The sequence below is a fragment of the Pseudonaja textilis genome, chromosome Z (genome assembly GCF_049901715.1).
Source record: "Pseudonaja textilis isolate UNSWEBS1 chromosome Z, rPseTex1.2, whole genome shotgun sequence".
In the NCBI taxonomy this organism is placed as follows: domain Eukaryota; kingdom Metazoa; phylum Chordata; class Lepidosauria; order Squamata; family Elapidae; genus Pseudonaja; species Pseudonaja textilis.
The window spans coordinates 121,949,976-121,972,286 of NC_142008.1; the positions used below are offsets into that span (position 1 = coordinate 121,949,976).

Consider the following 22,311-nt stretch of genomic DNA (forward strand, 5'->3'; position numbering starts at 1 on the left):
TTAATGTAATGCTTCTTCCAATATTCCTACTCCACGTTATCATGTTCCCTTTCACTATCTCTTGCTCTAATTCTACCTCCAATAAATATTTATAAAATTTGGAAATATTCTTTTTATTTGATCCTAATAAGATTTTATCTAAATATTGTAATTTGCTATAGATTCCAAACTCTTTGATATCTTGTTTGTATCTGCTATGGATTTGTATATATAACCACTGGTCAATTTTAAATCCCTGTTCCTGTAAATCCTGTCAAGTTCTTAATTTTCCTAGAGGGTCTAATAAATCTTTATATTTAATCATTTTTGTTATATCCAAATTGTTGGGATGAACCATTGCCTCCATTGTTGAAAGCCAAATCGGAATTTTTAAATAATGTTTTTTGCATATTTTTTTCGTTAGTTAATGAATCTCTAATAAGGTGTCTATGGAAATACGACTGGTTTTCCCCACTTCCCATAAAAATGCGTGCCACCCTCTCTGAAGGTCATGCCCTTCTAAGGCTAAGGTTCTTTTATTGAGTAAATTAACCCAGTCTTTTAACCATAATAAGTTGGCTGCCCAATAATATAATTCCCAATTTGGGAGCGCTAGCCCCCCTCTACTTTTTGCATCTTGTAAAGCCTTAATATTGATTCTAGCTTTTTTCCCTTGCCAAATAAATTTAAGTGTTACCTTATTTATATCTTCAAAAAAAAAATTGGGTAATTTAATTGGAATTGTCTGGAATAAGTAAAGGAATTTTGGTAGGATGTTCATTTTGATCGTGGCAATCCTGCCCAGTAGAGAAAGCTGCAGCTTATTTCAGGATTCTAGGTCTTTCTTAATTTGCTGTAATAGTTTATCGTAATTATTCTCTTTGAGCAATTCACTATGTGGTGTTAACCATATGCCTAAATATTTGACCTTTTTTGTTGCCTGTATCCCTATGGTTTTTTCCTAATTCTTTCCTCTGATTCTCTGTTAGATTTTTAGTCATTAATTTTGTCTTATTTCTATTGATGTTTAATCCTGCTACTGAACCGAATTGTTCTAGTTCTTTTATTAGGTTATGTCCTTTTTCCATGGGTTCCTCTAAGAAGAAAACCATATCGTCTGAGAACGCCTGTAGTTTATATTCCTCTGCTTTGACCCTTACTCCTTGGATTTCAGAGTTTTGTCTTATCCACGTTAACAATGATTCTAAAGCAAGTATAAATAGGCGGGGTGAGAGGGGGCAACCCTGTCTGACGCCTTTTTCAATGTTTAATGGGCCTGTTTGTTCACCATTAATTAGTATGTTGGCCAGTTGGGTGTTGTAAATTGTTGTAATAATGTTCTCGAATTTAGTGCCCAGACTCATTTTGTATTAAAAAGTGCCAATGTAGATTATCAAATGCTTTCTCAGCATCTAAAAACATGAGTGCAAATTGTTTCTCTGGATGAACTTCATAATATTCTAAGACATCAATAACGGTTCTTAGATTATTTTTGATTTGGCGGGATGGAAGGAAACCATTTTGATCTTCATGAATGTATAAATTTAAAACTTGTTTTACTCTATTCACTACAATTGAGGTAAATAATTTATAATCAGCGTTTAAAAGTGAAATTGGTCTATAATTGTTGATATATCTGGCATCTACGTCCTCCTTCGGAATTAATGAAATCAACACCCCCCTCCACGAGTCTGGCATTTTGGCTGCCAAAAGTACTTCATTAAACACTTCCAGCATCAGTGGCCCTACTAACTCTATTGTAGCTTTGTACAATTCTACTGGAATCCCATCTGGACCAGGGGATTTATTATTACTTTGGTTCTCCATTGCAGATTTCAACTCAGACCATGTAATATCCTTATTTAATAATTCTTTCTCTCCTTCCCCTATTGTTTTATCATTCGTATTCTCCAGATAAGTTCTTATTTTGTCTTCATTGATTTCTTCCTTTTTATATAATCTTTGAAAATAGTTTAATATCTTTTTTCTTCTCAATCTCATGTTGTGGTATGCCTTTCTCATCTATTAGTTGGTGTATCAGTCTCTTTTCTTTTTCAAGTTTATAAGATAACCATCTTCCTGGTTTATTAGTGTGTTCAAAATAATTTTGTTTGGACCTTCTCAAACTAACTTCTATTTTGTTCAATTAAATTCAGCTTATATTTGGCTAATATTAACTGGTTTTGTATTCCTTGGATCTTAGGGGTTTTTTGTAATTGTATTTCTAAGTCTTTGATTTGTTGTTGTAATACGTTTTGTCGGGCAGAAGTTCTCTTGTTTCTCATAGCATTATAGGAAATTGTTGTACCTCTTATAATTGCTTTCATAGTATCCCAAATATTCTGTTTTGAAGTTGTTTCATTATTATCTTTTAGGAAATAGTTTAGCTCCTCTTTCAGCTTATTGATATACTCTTCTTCGTTTACTATTTGGGTATTTAGTGTCCATCTTTTTTTTATTCCTCTCCTGTCTCTCCAAATTAGCTGTATTGGGTTGTGGTCAGCCCATTCATTTGGTAGGATTTTAATTTCTTTTATTTCATTAGCCAAATCCAAATCCATCCAAGCCATATCTATACTAGTCCAAATCTTATGTGGATTGGAATAGTATGTAAATTGTTTCTCTTCCAGGTTCCGTTCCCTCCATAAATCTTTTAAATTTAACTCTTTCATCATTTCCTTACATGCCATAGAAAATTCCCTTTTCCCCTTCTTGTTTTTCCCATATTACTATGGTCTTTTGGTAGTCTGCAATGGAGTTAAAATCGCCAATCAAGCAAATGTTCCTTTTTCAAAGCCTACTATTTTTGGTGGAGGTGTTTAAAAATTTCCTTGGTCTTCATTTGGGGCATAGATTGCTAGAAGTAAAAATGTGATGTGGTTTATCCAAACTTGTATAACCAGAGTTCTTCCTTGGGGATCCAACCAGGTTAATTCTGCCTTTACATCTTGTTTTACGTAAATTGCAATTCCTTTTTTTCTTGTGTTTATTCGGCCAGTGCCGTAAAAGTTTCCTAATTTTGGACAAATTAGATTTCTTTCATCATTTTCGAAATATGTGTTTCTTGAAGACATATTATATCATGCGTTATGTCAAATAAGTTTTGAAAATATCCTTTTTCTTTTTGATATTGAATTTAATCTATTTATATTGATGGAGAGCAACTTCTTCCCCTCCACCATTTATCTACGTCTGCTTAGATTTTTGCCTAGTAATGATTCGATTCTCTTCTTGTTGTTGTTGTGGGATTTGCTCCTCTCCCAGGTTGTGGTTTATCACTTCCTGAAATTGGAGAAAGTCGTTCCTTTTGGGTTCTGTGACGATATCGGTCCTCCTGTGGTCTCCTTTTAAGTTCTTCTTTAGTGGATTGACCATCTGTATCTGTGAGCTGTTGATAAGTCTTGGGCCTGTTCTATCGATTCTATTTTGATTTTCCTCTTTCCACATAATTAACATCCCTTCTGGGATTAGCCATTTAAATTGGATTCCTTTTTTATTTAAATCATTAGTTAGAAATTTATAATCTTGTCTTATCATCCTCACTTTCTTTGGAATTTGTTTTAAAATCGTAATTTCTCTGCCTTTATATGATATCGTTTCCTCCCTAGACATTTTCAAATTAAATCTCTCAGACATCTCCTAGAGAAGCAGATATGGATTTCTCTTGGGCAGTTGTTGCATCTGGCGTAGCTTGTGCTAACCCTATATACCTCATCAAACTCTTTAATTAGGTCATCTTTTTCTTTTCCTAACCATTCAGCCAATATTTCTGCCATCAAATGTTCCAATTCTTCATTTTTTGCTTCAGCCACATACTGGAACCTTAAATACGTCATTGCTTTGTCCATCTCGAGATGAACCAGTGAGTCTTCCATTTCTCTGAGTACATTTTTAAATTCCTCATCCATCCTTTCAAAGTTAGTCTCCATGCATGCTGTTCTACTCTCTATATCTTTTATTTTCACTTCATTTTTCTCCATGGCCTATAGAGATTCTATAGAGATTCTCAGTCATCCAGGTCATGGTTGTACCAAAGGTGCTTTCTCAAGAGGCAATTGGACTTTGTTTTTTTTTTCTTTGAAGATGTTTTGCTTCTCATCCAAGAAGCTTCTTCAGCTCTACCATCCAGTCAGAGCTGAGTTTTTTTCTTCAAAGAAAAAAACGCAGAAAATTCAGTTGACTCTCAAAAAAGCACCTGTGGGACAAAATGAATCTCAATTGTAATACTTGGTATCGTGCCAGTCAAAACCTGTGAATGTCTTCTGGATTCAGTCTTGGTTTCTATTATCACCACTCAAAAATAAGTTCTATTAATTTCAGGTAGTCCTCAACCACAACTGAGCCCAAAATTTTGGTTGCTAAGTGAGACAGTTAAGTGAGTTTTGCCCCATTTTATGGACTTCCTTGCCAGTTGTTAAGGGAATCACTGCTGTTAAGTTAGTAACACATTTGAGAAGTGAATCTGGCTCCCCCATTGACTTTGCTTCTCAGGGCACAAATGGGGAATCATGTGACCCCAAGGACACTGCAATCGTCATAAATATAAGTGGCCAAGCTGCTGGATTTTGATCATGTGATCATGGGGATGTTGCTACCGTCATAAGTGAAAAACGGTCATGTCACCTTTTTCAGTGCCACTGTAATTTGGATGCAATTTCCACGTGGAATTCTGTATAAGCCGAATCCCTTTTTCCATCTGGTCATGTGAACGGGTCGCTCTGACTCTTGCGCCCGATTGATTCATCAGGTTAGGGCACTGAGAATGGCTGAAGTTCTCACTCCAAACCTCAAGAAGTGGCTTTCGCACCCTGTACAGTTAGTCTTCAACTTACAACGGTTCATTTAGTGACCGTTTGAAAGTTACAACAGCAGAAGAAAAAAATGACCTACAACCATTTTTTACAGACGACCATTTTTCACACAACCCTTGTGGCATCCCCATTGTCACGTGATCGAAATTCAGATATTTGACTTTTTTTTAATATATGTTTATTGATACTTTTAAAAAAAATATATATAGAAAGTTCCATATCTATCTGAACATCAGGTTGTCTGGGCACAGTTAGTTTTAAGTAGATACAATATTAATTATAATAGTAATAATAAACGTATCAATATTAATTGCAAAGTAATAATACAATTAGTTTATCCATCTTATAAAGTTGTCAGTAAAAAATTTATTATCTTTTTTGGACTTTTAAAGATTCTAACCTGTTTCTGTTAGTTAACCATTGTTAAAACAAGTCCCATGTTAAAAAGTATTGTTTCTTCCTTTTCTTCTATTTTAAATGCTAATTTATCCATCTCAGCACAACCTAATATTTTTATAATACTTTCATCTGTAGGGATCTCTTCATTTTTCCATTCTCACTGCCATTAATACATGTAAAGTGAAGTATGTTTTCCCTTTGTTATACTGTTCTGGTAAGATACCCAACATTACAGGTTCCTGCTTGAGCAGGGGTTGGACTAGAAGACCTCCAAGATCCTTTCCAGCTCTCTTCTGAATTATATTAATATTTCTGGTTTCAAATCTCTGTGTTGCTTTATCTTTTTTTTAAACCAAGTATGTTATTTTAGTCCAGTATTTTTTTTCACTTTTGGTCATGGGCATGTCCACCACATGCAGCTCCGGTGGCCTAAAGGTGGAGCTCTTACCTCACAATCAGGAGATTCTGAGGCGAATATTTGGAATAGATTCTCCTGCTGGGGGGGGAGGGGAGGGTTGAAGTAGATGACCTCCAAGGTCCCTTCCAACTCTATTCTGTATGCTAATATGAACCTGGCATTTGATTACACTTCCAACGTTTAGCTTATAATTTTCATACTGTTTCACAATTCATGAAGGTTGCAGTGTGGGGGCGGGGGGGTACCTCATGATCTTTTGTAGTCTTGGAACAAGCCAGAAGCTGGATTCACTTAATGACTGTGTTGCTAGCCTAACCATTGTGGCGGTTCGCCTAAACAAAGGTGGAGTGGAAGGTCGTAAAACGGGGCAGAGTTGATTTCCCAGCGTCCTCGCTTAGCAACAGAAATGTGGCACCCTGTTGTGGTCGTAAGTCAAGGACCCATGGGAGGAATTGGCTTGCAGCCCCGCCCCGTCCCAAAAATGCGTTTTAAAAAGCGGCGAAGTTACTTCAGAGCTCCGCTTCCGGACAGCCCGGCCTTGATTTCAACCCCCCTCCGCCCCCATTCATTCCCGGTCCTGTGATAAAAGCAGGCAATCCAAGATGTCTTCCTCGCCTAGGTAACTAACCCAACTGCCTGTTTGCGCGAACCTGAGCGCCAAGGAAACGCAATTTCCCACAGGCCCGCCGCATCCTTCGCTAATGGCAGTTTATTTGATATCGCACTGAGCCATCGCCGTGGAAGAGGAGCAAATCAGGCGCCTATTTAGACAGCTTCCTCGAAGGAAGCCCCATCCCCACTCTCGTTTCCACCTCCTTCCTCCGCGGCGAGCGGGCGAGAGACTTCCGGGAAGGTTTCTCAATCTAACTTGCTTGTTTGCTTCACCCACCCCACCTCCCCCGGCAGGCCGCGTCCGCTTCCGAAGCTCAATGGGCCTTTCTGCGGCGAGGTATTGCCTTAGCCAGCGTGGTGGGCGGAGCTTGGAGGCGTCCGAGCGAAGTTAGGTTGCACCGTCCATGCTCGGCTGCCTTGTTCTCTCTTCTCTCTCCCTCCGAGAGGGGAGGGGGCGGGAGGAGTGAGCGGCACCTCGAAAGGGTGAGGCGGAGGTGGGGAGAACCCCACACCCACTCACACCTCTCAGGTAAGACCCCGCTTTTTTTTTTTTTTATGGCAAACCCTTCGTCGACCCACATGAGGGTTCGGGAGCGGGAGGGGGGAGCTATTATGGGATGGCCCTTCCCCTTTGCAGGATGCAGGCCCGATGCAGGGGCAAGTCCTTGCCTCATCTTGCTACGGGGAGAGAGAGGGGGCAATTTTAGACGGAATTAAAAAAAAAGGAATCGAAGCTGGGCTTGCAGAGCCGCCTTTGCTCTCTCCCCTCCCCCCCGTTTTTCCCCCTTGTTGAAAGGAAGGAACCATCGAGACTCGGCTTAGCAAGAGGAGAGAGAGGGAGGAGGTGGTGGTGATAGAGAGGGGGAGACAGAGAGGAGGGTCCATCCCCAGATTCCTTCCCCTCCCCACCCTCCAAAACCCCATCTTCCTCAACCCGCCTCTTCCAGGCGGCCAATCTCGGTTTGGCCCCGGTGCAAGGATGCCCCGCCGGGGAATCTGAAGGCGGGGATGCCGGGCTCCCTCGGGCCTCTGAGAGGGCCACGCAAGGTGGGTTCACTCGCGTTGGCGGGATGCAAAGGCCCTGGAGGCCTTTTGGGTGTGGGGAAGGCCGAGTGAAGGCCTGGGGCGCAACTTGGGGGGGAAGGAAAGAGACTCCAGGGTCCATGTGGCTGTGGAGGGGGGGAGGGGCTTCGCTGGCCACTGTGCTGCCCTTGCAAGTAGGCTTCCGTCAGGAGTGGCCCTCCAAACCCCTCGGGTAGATGGGCTTCATTCAAAAGGAGTGGGGGTGAGATAAGAATAGGACCGGAGTGGAGCTTCCCTCGCAAATCACTTCCCAAGGTGCTGCTGGTTGTGTGGCGGTTGTGTGGTCCCGACTTTCGTGCCTTAGAAGGGCTGCTTCACTTGGGGGAGACCTACCCAACCCGCCCGCCTTTCCGACAGAAATTTCTGACTGTGTCATGGTTTCAGTAGGGTTCCACTCCCGGTGGACAAAAAGGGCATGATATATATTTATATATCTGCATATGGAGTCCTCTTCCAAGGACCTGGTATGATATTGTTATTAATATTAATCTTCAATTTTATTCACAGTCTGGGACTGGTAAAGGTTTAACCATTCAAATCCTAACCAAGGACCCAAGAACTATTAAGGTAGCATGGGGTATTATTAGTATTAATATTCAATTCAATTCACAGTCTGGGACTGGTAAAAACTTAACAGTTCAAGTCCTAACCAAGGACCTAAGAGCTGCTAAAGTAGCGTCTATTATTAGCATTATTATTAATTTTAAATTTGCAGTCTGTGACTGGTAAAAACAGTTCAAAACGTAACCAAGGACCTAAGAGCTGTTAAGGCAGCATCTGAGTATATAGGCAGTTTCAAATAGGATAGTTTTTTGCAAAGAATGTTCAAGTCTAATAACTTCAAAATTTCCATGTATCTAGGCAGCCCTTTGAATCTTGCTCCAAGGATTCCTATTACTATTGGTTCAACCATTGATTTCTTCCTCCATAATCGCTCACATTCAATTTGCAAATCATGATATTTTATTTTTCTAGCTTTTCTCCTCAATCCGTGCATCACCTGACATTGCAATATCAATGAACCAGACTTTTTTTCTTTTCCACAATAGTGATGTCTGGTAAAAACAGTTCAAATCCTAACCAAGTACCTAAGAGCTGTAAGGTAACATCTGGTTTAATAGGCAATTCCTAGTAGGGTGAGTTATTTATTTTTATTTTTTTGCAGAGTCAGAATATTCAGGTCTAATAAGCTCCAAATTATTGATCATTGCACAATCAGCCAGGTGCTCACAATTATCATGCAACTGCATTTGTCTAATTTCTACCCCTCCAAGGGGGTGCATTGCTCTCTTCTCTCTCAATTTGCCAGTCACAATAGAATCTAGGCCACAATAGAATCTAGGTTGGGTGGGTGAGGGGGATGAACCTATTATTTATTCAGGTTTGGCTGGAAACTGGAACTTCTGACCAGAAAATTGCAGCTGGAATACATTAATACATTTTCTCAAACCAGAATATGACCTTAAGCTGCTCTGTTTTGAGATGAGGGGAAGAAGTGGGATTACAAACACACATAATTTTTCTGTAACTCTGCTTGGATTAGAGGTATTGATGGGGAAAAAAGTGTGACTTGTAGTTTTTCACAAGTCTGTCATCAAAATGTAGAAATTTTCTATACCTACCGGTGTGGTGCTCTAATTAGCGTGTTAGACTACAATTCCCACACCAGTTCAGCCAGTGCAGGTTGTGGAAAGCCAGCTTTGACCTTAGCATGGAATTTCCAAAAGTATTCTCAAAAAAGCTAAAAGTGTTACAGACACTGTCATTTTCTTCCAGCCCTGATTGTTCATGTCTTCTTTTTCTTATGCAGAATGCAGCTGCAAATCAATGCTTTTTACATGGAGGGTAAATTCTGTTAGACTCAGTGCAATTTACAGTTGGGTAAGTGTAGCTTTACCGTTGAACATCAGAAAAGCTGTTTTATTGTGCTGGTGTCAAAATAGGTGGATTTAAAAAGTCCACGTGTATGTGTTTTAATCTGAAACAGAAAGCTGTGTTATTGGAGAAAATCAAAAATAATAACTAATACCCAGTACAAGCACACATATTAGAAATTCGCTCTTTAAATGAGTGCGAAAGGGAAGCTTTGGAGGAGAATTTGCAGTTGAGAATATATCTTTTCATTTTCTTTTTCAGTGTTTCTGATCATACAGTGGCACAGAAATCTTGTGCACTTGAAAACAAAGGGGCTTATCCACTTGTAAGTGGGTTATAGGTCTGAAATATTTCTGACCTGTTTTGGCATCCCTGTCTGTTACCGAATGCTTCAACACTGGAAGTTTTTAAGAAGAGACTGGAGAGCCATTGGTCTGAAACAGTATAGGACTTCCTGCTAGAGCAGGGGGTTGGACTAGAACAGGGGTTGCCAATCTTTTGGACCTCAGGGACCACCAATCTCATAATTTTAAATCCCAGGGACCACTAACTGGCTCTGTGGGTGTGGCCTAATTTGTGGGTGTGGTTTGGTGGTCATGGGACTGGCTGGGCATAGCTTGTATGTAAATATTATAAATACTTATATAAATATTGAATTTTTTATAAAAAAAACAGAGCAACTTTTACCCAAAAGCAGGCAGGCAGATTGAGTTGCTCACAGAATCATTCAGTGATCTAATCTATCATTAGCTAGCTCAGTTTCACAAATTTGCTTGCTGTGAGTCTGCACTGAATAATAGAATCTTCAGTCCTAAGGGAGGTTTGGCTGTGCTTAAAAGCAGAGCCTAAGATCTAAAGACTAGATAGAAAGCAGGAAATCCAATCATTTCCTGCTTCCTAGCTAATCTAAATTTCCCGTCATAGCAGAACAGATGATGGTTGGAAAAAAGGAAAAATAGCAATTTAGCAGGCAAGTTTGCCAGGTAAAGAGTGAGTGGGCGGGGAGGGTTCCCACGGGCTATGTAGGTGGTGCAGCCTTGTATTTCTGTGCAGCCTAGATTAATTGCTTTAGGGGTGAGATTTCTCTGGGGCCCAGCAAAGTTTTCTCATGGCCCACTAGTGGTCCACGGCCCACCGGTTGGCGACTGCTGGACTAGAAGACCTCCAAGGTCCCTTCCAATTCTTTTATTCTATTATTCTGTACCTGTCACTTGTTTCTGGCCAGCCAGCTGAGAGGTAAAAAAAAAAAGTAAAAAGATAAAAAGCCATTTTCCTGAAATGGTTTATAGGTTCCTGCTTGAGCAGGGGTTGGACTAGAAGACCTCCCAAGGTCCCTTCCAGCTCTCTTCTGAATTATATTAAAAGGATAGCTTTCCCACTATCCTCTCCTTAATCTTTATTTCGCCATAACCATCACACTCTGCTTTTTCATTACAATATAGTTAAGCAGTGAAATAATAATATGAAAACACTGCATTTGCACATGAGTGGACTATGTCATGATATCTGAAGATGCATGTTTACTAAAATGAGGAAGGGTTGTATTTGTACCTATAATTTAAAGAAGGGGAAACATGGTGATTGGGGACACCTTGGAAAAGGAATTTGGACAGAACTTTGCCCATCTTGGTGAACCATAACCAAATACTGTACCTCTTCCTCTTCCAGAAGGAAGATCCTCAGCATTTTATGATTGACTGGTCCATTTTCAGGGTGTAACTTTTTTTTTACTGGTATTAATGCAGTTGGACTTGTAGGTCATGCTACTCTGTGATGGCACGGACTCTTGACTTGCAAAAAAAAGGATGGAGAGAGATCCTGTATAAAGATAAGATCTCTCTTGGTTGGGTTTCAGATAGTCTTCCCTATTCAGTTGCCTTCCAGATGTGGTGCACTATGCCTCCCATAACATTAGAGTCGTGGTAGTTGGAGATGGACCACCTCGGGTATCTGGAAAACATCAGTTTGAGGAAGACACTACTGCCCATTTCCTTGACCATCTCTTCCACACTCAATCCAAAACAACCTCCCAGAACTTAGATTAATATACCGATGGAGAATGGGAATTTTTGTTGTTTATCTCCCAAAGGTGGTCACAGCCTGCATATTTAGAAAGGGTAGCAGTAAACAGTGAGCAACAGCAAAGAGAAGGAGGGTTAGGATCAAGTGACCTATCCCAGATACCAGGTTGTTCAAGCAAATTGGACGTATCAATAATTGAAATAAATAAACACATCTCTGTAGTAGGTTGCTAGCAGACTTTTTGTTTGCTCTTTCCTGGAGGGACTTGCCAAGTATGGAGAGCTGCCCCTTTCTCTCTCTTTGGGAACCCAAAACTTGTGGCAAGATAGACTTCCTTCATGTTGGAAGTGCAGACAAATATGAGAATCTCAGCTGGTTACACAGGATTGAATTACTCCCGCTTAGGATCTAATATTCGGACCGTCTTTGAGAGATCTGTAGGTCTGGTGATTTGAAAAGAACTGGATGCTAGAGATTTGCCACATTCCCATTGTGATGGCACAGAATTTTTAGATCTGTCCATCTGAATCTCCAAGGTTCCAATTTTACCTACTGAAGAGGTGGTAGGGAAATCATAAGAGAGTTTCTCCTGCCTGGGAGCTATTTTATACCACGTTAACATATAAGTGGTGAAAAGGCTATATTCTCTTGGTTTGCCAATAGGAAACTGGTTATTTAAAAATAGCTTTTGTAAATAAACCACTTACATTCATTATTAATTTCGAACTGTGAGACTGCCCTCATAAGCTTCCAACACTTTAAGTCCTCTGAGAATTAACCTCCATGCATCATTTTTCAAGCAGAGTATAAGCAAATGCTTTTGACATCGCATTGTTGGTAGTGTGTAGTTTTGCCAGGTGTCCACAATAAAAGTTCTCTTTCTCTTTTCTTTGCAATTTTTAGCAAAGTGGCTGAGAAAATAGTGCAGAAAAAAATCATTGTAACTGTTGGGTTATATATTTCAAGCAAAATGGCATCAGGTGCAAGATTCAAATAGTTTTCTGACAATTAGAGCAGTTAATCAATGGAACAGCTTGCCTCCAGAAGTTGTGGGCATTCCAACCCTGGAGGATTTTAAGAAGAGATTGGACAACCACCTGTATGAAATGGTATAGGGTCTCCTGCTTGAGCAGGGGGTTGGACTAGAAGACCTCCAAGGTCCTTTCCAACTCTGTTATTCCATTATTTGTTTGTGGCATGGTAGGTTTTTCCAAAGCGGCAGCTTTTGGCTTTATAGGAAAAATCTGCAATTGGTCATCAAGAGTCCATGATGTTGCCTTTTGATCAAACCTTCCATAAGAAAGAAGAAAACATGGCTGAAGAACTGGAGTTGAATACAAAGTATAGCAAGAATATTTTAACGTAAGTAGTACATATGCTGAGAGTACAGTTCCCAGAGTTCCCTAGCCAAGCACGATCATTACTAAGAATTCTGGGTGTTACAGCCCCAGTTTATACCTGGAGATGTGCCAGGTTAGAGAAAGCTGACACAGATGTCCATTTTTTTTTCAGATTCTGGAACTGTGAAAGGTGAGCCCTTGAGGTTTCCAAAACAGGAAGTTTTTTAATTTGTTTTGATTTGATTTGATCGGTGGTTCTTTGAAATGACTGGAACCTCATGGCTTTAACTAAGGAAAAGATTAGTGGTTAAAGATAAGTACAGGTGGTCCTCATCTTAATGGACACAATGGAGCCCAGCATTTCTGTTGCCAAGTGAGATATTTGTTAAATAAATTTTGCCCCATTTTACCATCTTTCTTGCCACAGTTAAGTGAATCACTGAAGCTGTTAAGTAAATAACACACTTGTTAGGTGAATCTGGCTTCCCCATTGACTTTGTCAAGAAGGTCACAAAAAGGGATCACATGCCCCGGATTATGACTGCAATCGTCATAAACATGAGTCAGTGGCCAAGTGTCTGAATTTTGATCAGGTGACCGTGGGGAAGCTGCAGCGGTTGTAAGTGTGGAAAATGGTCATGTCACTTTTTTCAGGACCATTGTAATAACTTTGAACGGTCACTAAATGAAACTGTTGGAAGTCAGGGAATTGCCTGTATTTGATACATTGCTCTTCTTGCACATTTCCCAAACACCTCTGTGGCCCTGAGAACCTCACAGCTTGTAGGTATGTTCAATGGAAAATAAAAAAAGAAATTGTCATGATTTTTAGAAAATTGTGTCATGAAGCAGTTGAAAGGCCAATTCCGTAGTCAGGGTGCTTCATCTACCCTTCCCATGGCAATCCTCAGCCTATTTTTTTTTTGTCTTTCCTCCTTGGTTGCATAGTGACCAAAGGGAAGGAAAGTATGATTTCTCATACAATCTTCCTTCTCTGCCAGAACATTTGAGAGAACAATTTAAAAACAATAACACCAACGTAGCTCTGCGTTCTCCGCATTTTTTCCACAGCTTGGGAGCTGAAATGCATCTCTTTGCAAGCTTATCAATGGGGAGGGGCGGGAGAATAAAATAGAATAGAAAATAGAATAGAAATAGAATACAACAGAATAACAGAGTTGGAAGGGACCTTGGAGGTCTTCTAGTCCAACCCCCTGCTCGAGCAGGAAACCTTATACCATTTTAGGCAAATGGTTGTCCAGTCCCTTCTTAAAAACCTCCAAGGTTGGAGCATTCACAGTCTCTGGAGGAAAGTCATCCCATTGATTAATTGTTCTCACTCTCAGGAAATTCCTCCTTACTTCTAGGTTGCTTCTCTCCTTGGTGGGTTTCCACCCATTGCTTCTTGTTCTGCCCTCAGGTACTTTGGAGAATAGCTTGACTCCTCCTTGTGGCAGCCCTTTAGCTATCAGAACCCTGCTATCATGTCACTCCTAGTCCTTCTTTTCATCGAAGTAGACATATCCAATTCCAGCAACTATTCTTGATGTGTTTTAGCCTCCAGTCCCCTGATCATCTTTGATGCTCTTCTTCTCTGCACTCTTTCTAGAGTCTCAACCTCTTTTTTTCCATCCTGGCGACCAAAACTGGATGTGCAGTATTCCAAGGCATTATAAAGTGGTATTTGTAGTAACTGTTCCAAGATGATTTGCAGGGTGTGTGTACTGATACTGGTAGCACTGTCCTGTATTTGATCACAACAAAACAACCATTGAATTTTATCCTTAAGGTGCAGAGCAATGGCGGTGCAGCTGAGGTTGAATCTCAGGAATCAGAATAACTTGGTTTCTTTCCTTGATTGAATTAATAATCTTCAATTTAGCTTTGGGTTCATGAAGACTAAAGATGCCAAGTCTTTTTGTTGTTGTTAGTGTTAGATGCATAATACCTTTCCATCGATATTTCCCGCAGGCTAAATGTGTTTTTGCAAAAAAAAAAAAAGGAGTGATCTCTTCACATGTACCACTGCAGCTTGGCACAACAACTCTGCCCAGTTCTGCAGAATTTTAAGCAGGAATGAAAAATCTTGTTGCAAACAGTCAACAGTTCTTGGTAGCCCAAAGATTGTTTCTCAAGGTCACCCCTTTCCCCCGCATCCCCACTCTTAAGATTAGGATTAAAACACGCCTACACCTTTCTTTGCTTCATTTTGATTATTACTACTACTACTACTACTACTACTACTACTATTATCTCACCTCCTGAAAGTTGATTAAAGCAACCAGGGATGCTGTACGTAGCATTTCAAGCAGTCCTGTCTGCTTAGATCGACAGGGAGGGCTCGACTTACAACTGCAATCGAGCCCCCAATTTTTGCCACTATGCAAGGCAGTAGCCCAGTGATCCATCACAAATCTTTTGGCCATAGTGGTTAAGCAAACCACTACAGCCGTTAAGTGAATGATGCCGTCATTGGGCAAATATGGCTTCCCCCATTGATTGGGATGGTTACAAACAGGGATCAAGTGACCCTGGAACAGAGCAATCATCCTAAATACTTGCCAATGGCCAAATGCCCAAATGTTGATCACGTGACCATGTGGGGAAGCCACAGTGGTTGTTAAATGTGAAAAAACAACCCTGTCACTTTTTTTTTGCAGTGCTGTTGTAACGTTGGATGATGGCTAAATGGGTTGTAAGTAGACCACTGCTATATAATCACCCACCCACCCAGAATTCCTCTGTCTTTTCCTACTCTAGTGAATCACCACTCTATAAAAAAAGATGTTGAGACTCTAGAAAAAGTACAGAGAAGAGCAACCAGGATGGTTAGGGGATTGGAGACTAAAACATATGAAGAACAGTTACAGGAACTGGGCATGGCTTGTCTAGTGAAGAGAAGGACCAAGGGAGACATGATAGCAGGGTTCCAATATTTGAGGGGCTGCCACAGAGAGAAGGGGAGAGGGGGGTCAAGCTACTTTCCAAAACACCCGAAGGCCAGAAAAGGAATAATGGATGGAAACTGACAAAAGAAGAGATTCAACCTGGAAATAAGGAGAAATTTTCAGACAGTGAGAGCAATCAACCAATGGAACAGAAGTTGCCTTCAGAAGTTGTGGGAGCTTCATCATTGGAAGCTTTCAAGAAGAGATTGGACTGCCATCTGTCAGAAATGGTGTAGGATCTCAGGTTTTGATCATAATGCCCTTAGCCAGGGCTATCAATTTGACCCATCTAAGTGTGGAACCTTTCCTCATCTCTCTAATCCAATACAATAACCTGGGTGGAGAGAGAGATTGGCTCAAAGTCATCCAACTTGGGAGTGGGGGGGGAGGGGTCGGCATGCAGCCCTTGTCATGGTCTACATGGCAGGTAGACCATGTTCCTAGAAAGGCCCATCTTTCTGTTACTCCCTAGCCCAAGGTCACTCCCATTTCTCCATCATATGATAGAGAGTGAGCCAACAGTAGTGATAAAGAGAACGGGAGAAATCCGATGATAGTCGGCTTTATTTAAAATGATCAGATTTACATCCACTTCTATTTTGTGCCACTGAATGCGGAATACATAATATTCCCATCTTCTCTTTACCCCATCATCACCAGCCTGTGGGGTGAATCACCAGCCTGTGAGTCAGAGGGACTGGCCCCAAAATCACCCCAACCTGCTTCTGTCTTTAAGGGGGGAACTAAAACTCCCTGCCTTTCAGTTTCTAACATAGTACTTCAATCACAAATTAGCTGGAAAATGGTAAGTAGCCAGAGTATGAGAAAGGGAATATATATTTTGTGTGTGTGTATTAATAAATGGTAGGAAGGAAGGAGAAAAAGAAAGGAAGGAAAGAGGGAAGGGAGGAGGAAAGAAAGAAAAAGGAAGGAAAGATAGAGATCAATCAATCGATAGATTAGATAGATATAGACTGACATGGGCTGCAATGTTTTTGATCAGCTAAAAGCTAAAATCAGCTTCAATTTAACATCTGGGATGCAGAAGAAATGTAATAAAAGTGTTTAGGAAAAGGGGAATTAACGAGAGCTCTCTTAGAAAAATTTTCCTTTCCCCCTCCCCGCCTCTAGGAATTTTCAAGAAACTGTCATGTCTTAAAATGAAACCCCTTAAATAACTCTCCAGGTTCCTGAGTCATTTCCTCAACATGCAGATTAGCCAAGGTGAACTGATCAACCCTGACCTGATTTAAACTTTAATGGGTTACACAGCCACCCACCCACCCACCCAAAAAAATTCCTGCATCAAGAATGCACAGATATGGGCAGAGGGGAGAATGTTTTTTCTTTTTTCTTGGTGCAGCTCGAGCAGGAGAGATGACGGTGGGCAGGCGAGCTCTGTGCACAATAACACACTTGCCCATCAGTAGGTATATAGGACCTTGACGTTTGGTTTTTATGCTGTTCTTTTGTGTGTGTACCTTGATGGGCTTGCTCTCTCGGCCCCAGAGCTCCAGCAAAATGCCATTCAATGAATGAGATGGAAAGAATGCAAAGGAGCAGCCCGGGGGAGTGCTCCCCCCCCCCTCCCTGCAAGGAGCTCGGGAAGAAGGCTGGCTGGCTGGCAGATGCTTGTGTCTGGCTAGCTGGCGTGGGGTGGGGTGGGGTGGGGAGAGTACTGGCAGGCCCCAGCTCCTCCTCCTTCCCTCCTTGTGCTGGAGCCCGCCCGCCTGGAGGAGGCTCGGAGGAGGAGGAGCTGCTGCTGCTATCCAGGCTTGGGTAGGGGGAGACCTTGAGGGCAGGCAGGCGGGAATAGAAAGAAAGCAACGTCCAGCGAAAAGAGGAAGGTGGGGGCAAAATGCAGATGACGAGAGCGGTAAGCGAGGGAAATGAGAGCCCCCCCCCTCTTTCTCAGCAAAGCTGGGCGGAGGCATTGGGAAGGAATGGTGCATATGGATTTCGTGGGGTGAAGGGGAAGGATGCAAACGAACGAACGACACCAGGTGGGATATGAGGTGTGTGTGGGGGAGAAGAGGCGGCAGCTTACCTGAGGCCTTCCCTGGAGAAGAAATGGGGGGGGAGAACGCGTGGCAGGGACCGGGTGGGTGGAAGAGACACCAGAGGAAGTGACGGATTCCCCCCGTGGAATGGACGAGGATTAAGGGAAGAAAAGAGGCTGAGGAGGAGGAAGAGGATGTCGGGTGGGCAGCTGGGCTGCAGTTGGAAAGAGGAAGGGGCCTGGCTATAGAGGAAAGTGGTGTGTGGAGTAACTGCCAGGCCGGGAAAGGGGGTGGTTGAAGAGGAATTGATACGTCTCCCACCCACCCCCATTCCCAATGCATTGCTATGAAAATCATGGAAATATAGAGGAGAAAACAGCCCTGCAGCGGTTATAGGAGGTAAAGCTGGTGGGGTGGGCAGATTAGCATAGGTTGTGGGACCTGGGTTAAGGAAGTGGAAAGAGAATATCCGTAGCTCGAGGTTGAACCGAGGGGTCCTGGGTGGCTGTCTGAGCCTGGTGGTTTTCTACTGATGTTACCAAACTAGGTAACATCAGCAGGGGAAGTTTGGAAGGAAAGAGAAATCAAAACATCTAGACAGGTGATCAGCCGAACGGACATCCAGAAGAGATAACTTGGGCAGGAGGTCACGAAGGGCAGCAGAATGGAGAAAGATAGCAAGCTTTGGACCCCATGGGAAGGGGAGGCATCTGGTTGGTTTCCTGTCCAAGGCTGTTGGTATCCCTAGATCAGCAACCCCCAATCTTTGGGGCACTTAGAGACTGGTTCCGTGGAGAGAGGTTTTTCCATGGATCAGAGGGAGCGTGGTTTTAAGTGCTGCCTGCATCCCACAGATGGGGCTTCACTTGTTTGCATGGACCAGTTTCTGGCATGCCGTGGGCCAGAGGTGGGGGATCTCTGCACTGTAGTTCACATTGACCAGTGAAGGGTCAGTTTGGAACTCTTTGGCCTGTGAGGTAAGGAACCCATTTGTTTTCTCCGCTGAGAGTATTTTGAGCCACAAGTCTTGGTCATTTAAGAAGCCTTCCTGGGTCTGGTCTTAGATTAAATCCTCATCATCCATTCCCAACAGGGCCAAGCTCTTAAGACAATTGAAAATTAGTATTTTATTCTGAGGAATGTTAGGAATAGTGCTTCTAAACCTCTCACATTTACCTCCCTTCCCTCGAGATCAGCCATGATTTAATGGTAATATGCAGTTCATTCAAACTGTGTCTACAGTTTACAAAGAGATTGGAAAACCATTTGTATGAAATGATCTAGGGTCTCCTGCTTGAGCAAAGGGGTTTGGAATAGAAGACCTCTAAGGTCCCTTCTAAATGAGGGCCCAGAATGTTGGCTGACTCTGTAAACCACTTAGGAGAGGGTTGTAAAACACTGTGAAGTGGTATATAAAGTTTAAGTGCTATTGCTATTTATTAGCCAGATAAAATGCAAATGATTCCAACTTTTATAGATGATTTTCTCATGGACATCCTTTTCTAGGCAACCTGGGACCTGTGCTTTCCCTTTTTTACAGTGGCCAGTTTCATCTTGGGGGTTAGGGGTTCCACATACATAAAAAAGAAAGGGGTTGCAATTTTGCAAAACAAACCTTGGACACCTGCCTTTGAAAAAAATAAAAACCCAAGGTTCCAGTTCTGGAAAAAAATAAACAAATGGATATGTTTCATCCCTGGAACACTTTCTCAACCATGCGAGTTTCATCTCAAATGTTGAGTTCCATTTGATATTTTAAAAACTATTCCTAATATTACTGGATATCATCCTTAAACTTTCTGTGCCTTGCTTCAACACCTTTTTCTTAAATTCTTCAGCAGTGGCCTCTGCAAGGATACTGGTTTTACAGTTTTGAGTAAACTAAGTGAATTTGCCTTAGATTACCACTTTTTAACTAGAGTAAAATCTCTTACTATTGCTATTTTCAAATGCAATAGGCAGGAAAACGAGATATTCTGCTAGTAAGATTTGCAATAGTCCAGCAAGTTTCTGGTGGTTCTAACATTGGTGATTAAAAACTCCAGATTTCCTCCCAGCCAGGAGAAATTAAGAAAACCTGTGCTTTAAAGTTTTATGTTCTCTAATTCTGGTACCAAAATTAGTTCCTTGGAAATATTTTACCTTAGTTTTTCCCGAGGTGTTATTTTTTTTACACCAGGCTTGTTGGTGAACCTTGTGGTTTTAAATGAAAAATAAAGTAGATTTTAGAAGTATATAGTCAACTTTGATTTTTTTTTAAAAAAAGGGGCTATTCATTTATATTACGTCTTCTCCTGGAATTCATTCAAAAAGTCAGAAACGAAATTCAGCCTCTGAATTAAATTAAAATGTACCATGTTCAACACCTCTGCTGTATTAAGTGATTTTCTGCATGTGGAAAGATGGTACATGGGAGAGACCATGATTTTTTTAAAAAAATGCAGGACTTGGTAGCTTTTCATTTTTCAAATCGTCCATGGAAGTTAGATAAGAGAGAGTTATATCAAGAGCATTATTTCTACTAACATGTATTTAGTTGGATATAAATTTCCCTGCACTGAGCATTAATCTCTTATTTATATATCCTTGACTTACATCAGTTCATTTAGTGACCGAAGTTACAATGGCACTTTAAAAAGTCACTTACGACCGTTCTTCACACAACTGTTGCAGCAATCCTATGATCAAATGATCAAAATTTAGATGCTCGATGCATATTTATGACAGTTGTAGTATTCCAGAGTCATGATCCCCTTTTGCTACCTTCTGGCAAGCAAAGTTAACAAGGAAACCAGATTTACTTAACAATCATGTTATTAAGTGCAGTGATTCACTTAATAACTCTGGCAAGAAAGGTCGTAAAACTCACTTAACAAATATTTCAGTTAGCAACAGAAATTTTGGGATCAATTGTGGCCGTATAGTATGTCTTCAACCGGAGAGGAAAAACATTTCCTTGCGTTCCTGTTTTTCTTGATGTCTACATATTATGCAGTGCAGATTTTATGAATAATACTCCAAATATAAATCGGAGGATATTGAAAAATCTTCCAGAAACACATTGGCATTTGCAAAAACAGAAAAGCTCTCTTTAGCCCTTGCTAAATTTCTCATCCTTTCTTTGCTTTAATGACTCACGCAAGAAAATATCACACAAATTCAGTAATCACAAAACAGGTTGGAGCAGCAGAGCAACAAAAAAAAAAATTAAAAAAGAAAAGGAGGAATATTATGACAGTATCAATTATAAAAATGGTTGCTTTGGAAAATGGGTTATTTTTCCTAAATAATATGCCATCAGTATAATACATTCATAGCTGTTTGTCGTGGTGTGTTCAGAAGTTTTTGCTTCAATTTTTAGCCCCTGAGGAATGAACTTTCGGATACCCATTGGGCATTATGATATAATGTAATAAACTTGATACATTTGGAGTTTTTTCTCTCCTTTTTTCATAAATCAAATGATTCTGATTTGCTCTAAGAAGATAGGCTTCATAATTGAATTGTAGAGTTATAGGAGAGGTTCTCGTATATTAGCATCAGATATTGGAATAAACACTTGGCAGAAATTATGGAAGAGTGGTGAGGTGGCCTGGAGGCGGAGGTCTCACCTCACAATCAGGAGACTGTGAGTTCAATTCTATGTAGAGGCAGATAATTTCTTTCTCTGGGCACACTGAGTACATATCAGCTGAACAAAACTCCGCATTGGTGTCAGGAAGGGCATCTAGTCAGATGCCCAGACTCCACCCCCAAGGGATTATGGGGTTCCTTAAATGGAGATGACGATTTGGCAGAGATTATGGGGAGTCACTATAAATAGTCCTCAACTTATGACCACAATTGAACCCAAAATATCTGTGGTTAAGTGAGATATTTGTTAAGTGTTAGTTTTGTCCCATTTTACGGCTTTTCTTAACATTGTTTCTAAATGAGTCACTGCAGTTGATAAGTTAGTTACCCGGTTGTTAAGTGAATTTGGCTTTCCCCATTGACTTTGCTCATCAGAAGGTCGCAAAAGGGGATCACATGACATATGAACCAGTTGCCAAGCACCTGAATTTTGATCACCTGATCATGGGCATGCTGCAAAAGTAATTGTGAAAAAGGGTCATAAGTCACATTTTTTCAATGGCATCGTAATTTTGTTACTAGACAAACTGTCGTGAGTCAAAGACTACCTCTACTTAACTTAGATTAGGTAATCATCCGTTTGATTTGGGATCTTATGACCTCCTTACGTTAATTAGAGCAGGGTTCTCCAACCTTGGCTGCCTTAAAACTTGTGGACTTCAGCTCCCAGAATTCCTCAGCCAGCTTTGATATTAAATCCATATCATCCTTTAAAGTAGTGTTTTTCCACCCTGGCCACTAGAATACATATATGCTTCAACTTCCGGAATTTCTTTGCCAGTTACACTGGCTGGGGAATTCTGGGAAAGTCCTCATCTGTTCAAGTGGCCAAGGGGCTGACTCAAGAATTCTGGGAATTGTACCTCCTCTGGGAAGAGTCCACACCTCTTCAAGTGGCCAGGGAGGGAAGGGGGGGCAGGGAGAGAGGGAGGGAGGGAAAGAAAGAGACAGAGAAACTGCTTTAAACCATTAATTTCCATTTAATTTGTTTTAATAACATGCTGAGGTTGCCTTTTATTTTAATTTCAGGTTGGTAAATTTCTCTTAGTGCTTCAGGATGGGCCTCTGACAACTTGTGATTTACTAGGCAAGACATTAGATGCGATCTATTAAGTCTATAAGAGATTGGCCAGATTAAAAGAATGAATCTGCCTATCTGTTTTTAACTAGTCCCAAAACAGGCAACCAAAA

At 41.1% G+C, this 22,311-nt stretch overlaps 1 protein-coding gene across 6 annotated transcripts in view; it reads left to right on the plus strand.

The window, feature by feature from the left end:
• The first annotated feature begins 6,589 nt into the window (after window positions 1-6,589).
• The window catches only part of CHD8 (chromodomain helicase DNA binding protein 8), an 84,338-nt gene continuing 68,616 nt past the window's right edge, over window positions 6,590-22,311 (plus strand). For 4 of the 6 annotated variants that reach the window (XM_087918070.1, XM_087918071.1, XM_087918074.1 and 1 more), the window contains exon 1: window positions 6,590-6,748. The gene's annotated coding sequence lies outside the window, so the exon portion shown is untranslated. Of the gene's footprint in view, window positions 6,749-9,112; window positions 9,184-22,311 lie in introns of all 6 variants that reach the window. The other 2 variants (XM_026720592.2, XM_087918073.1) reach the window with 2 other exon arrangements.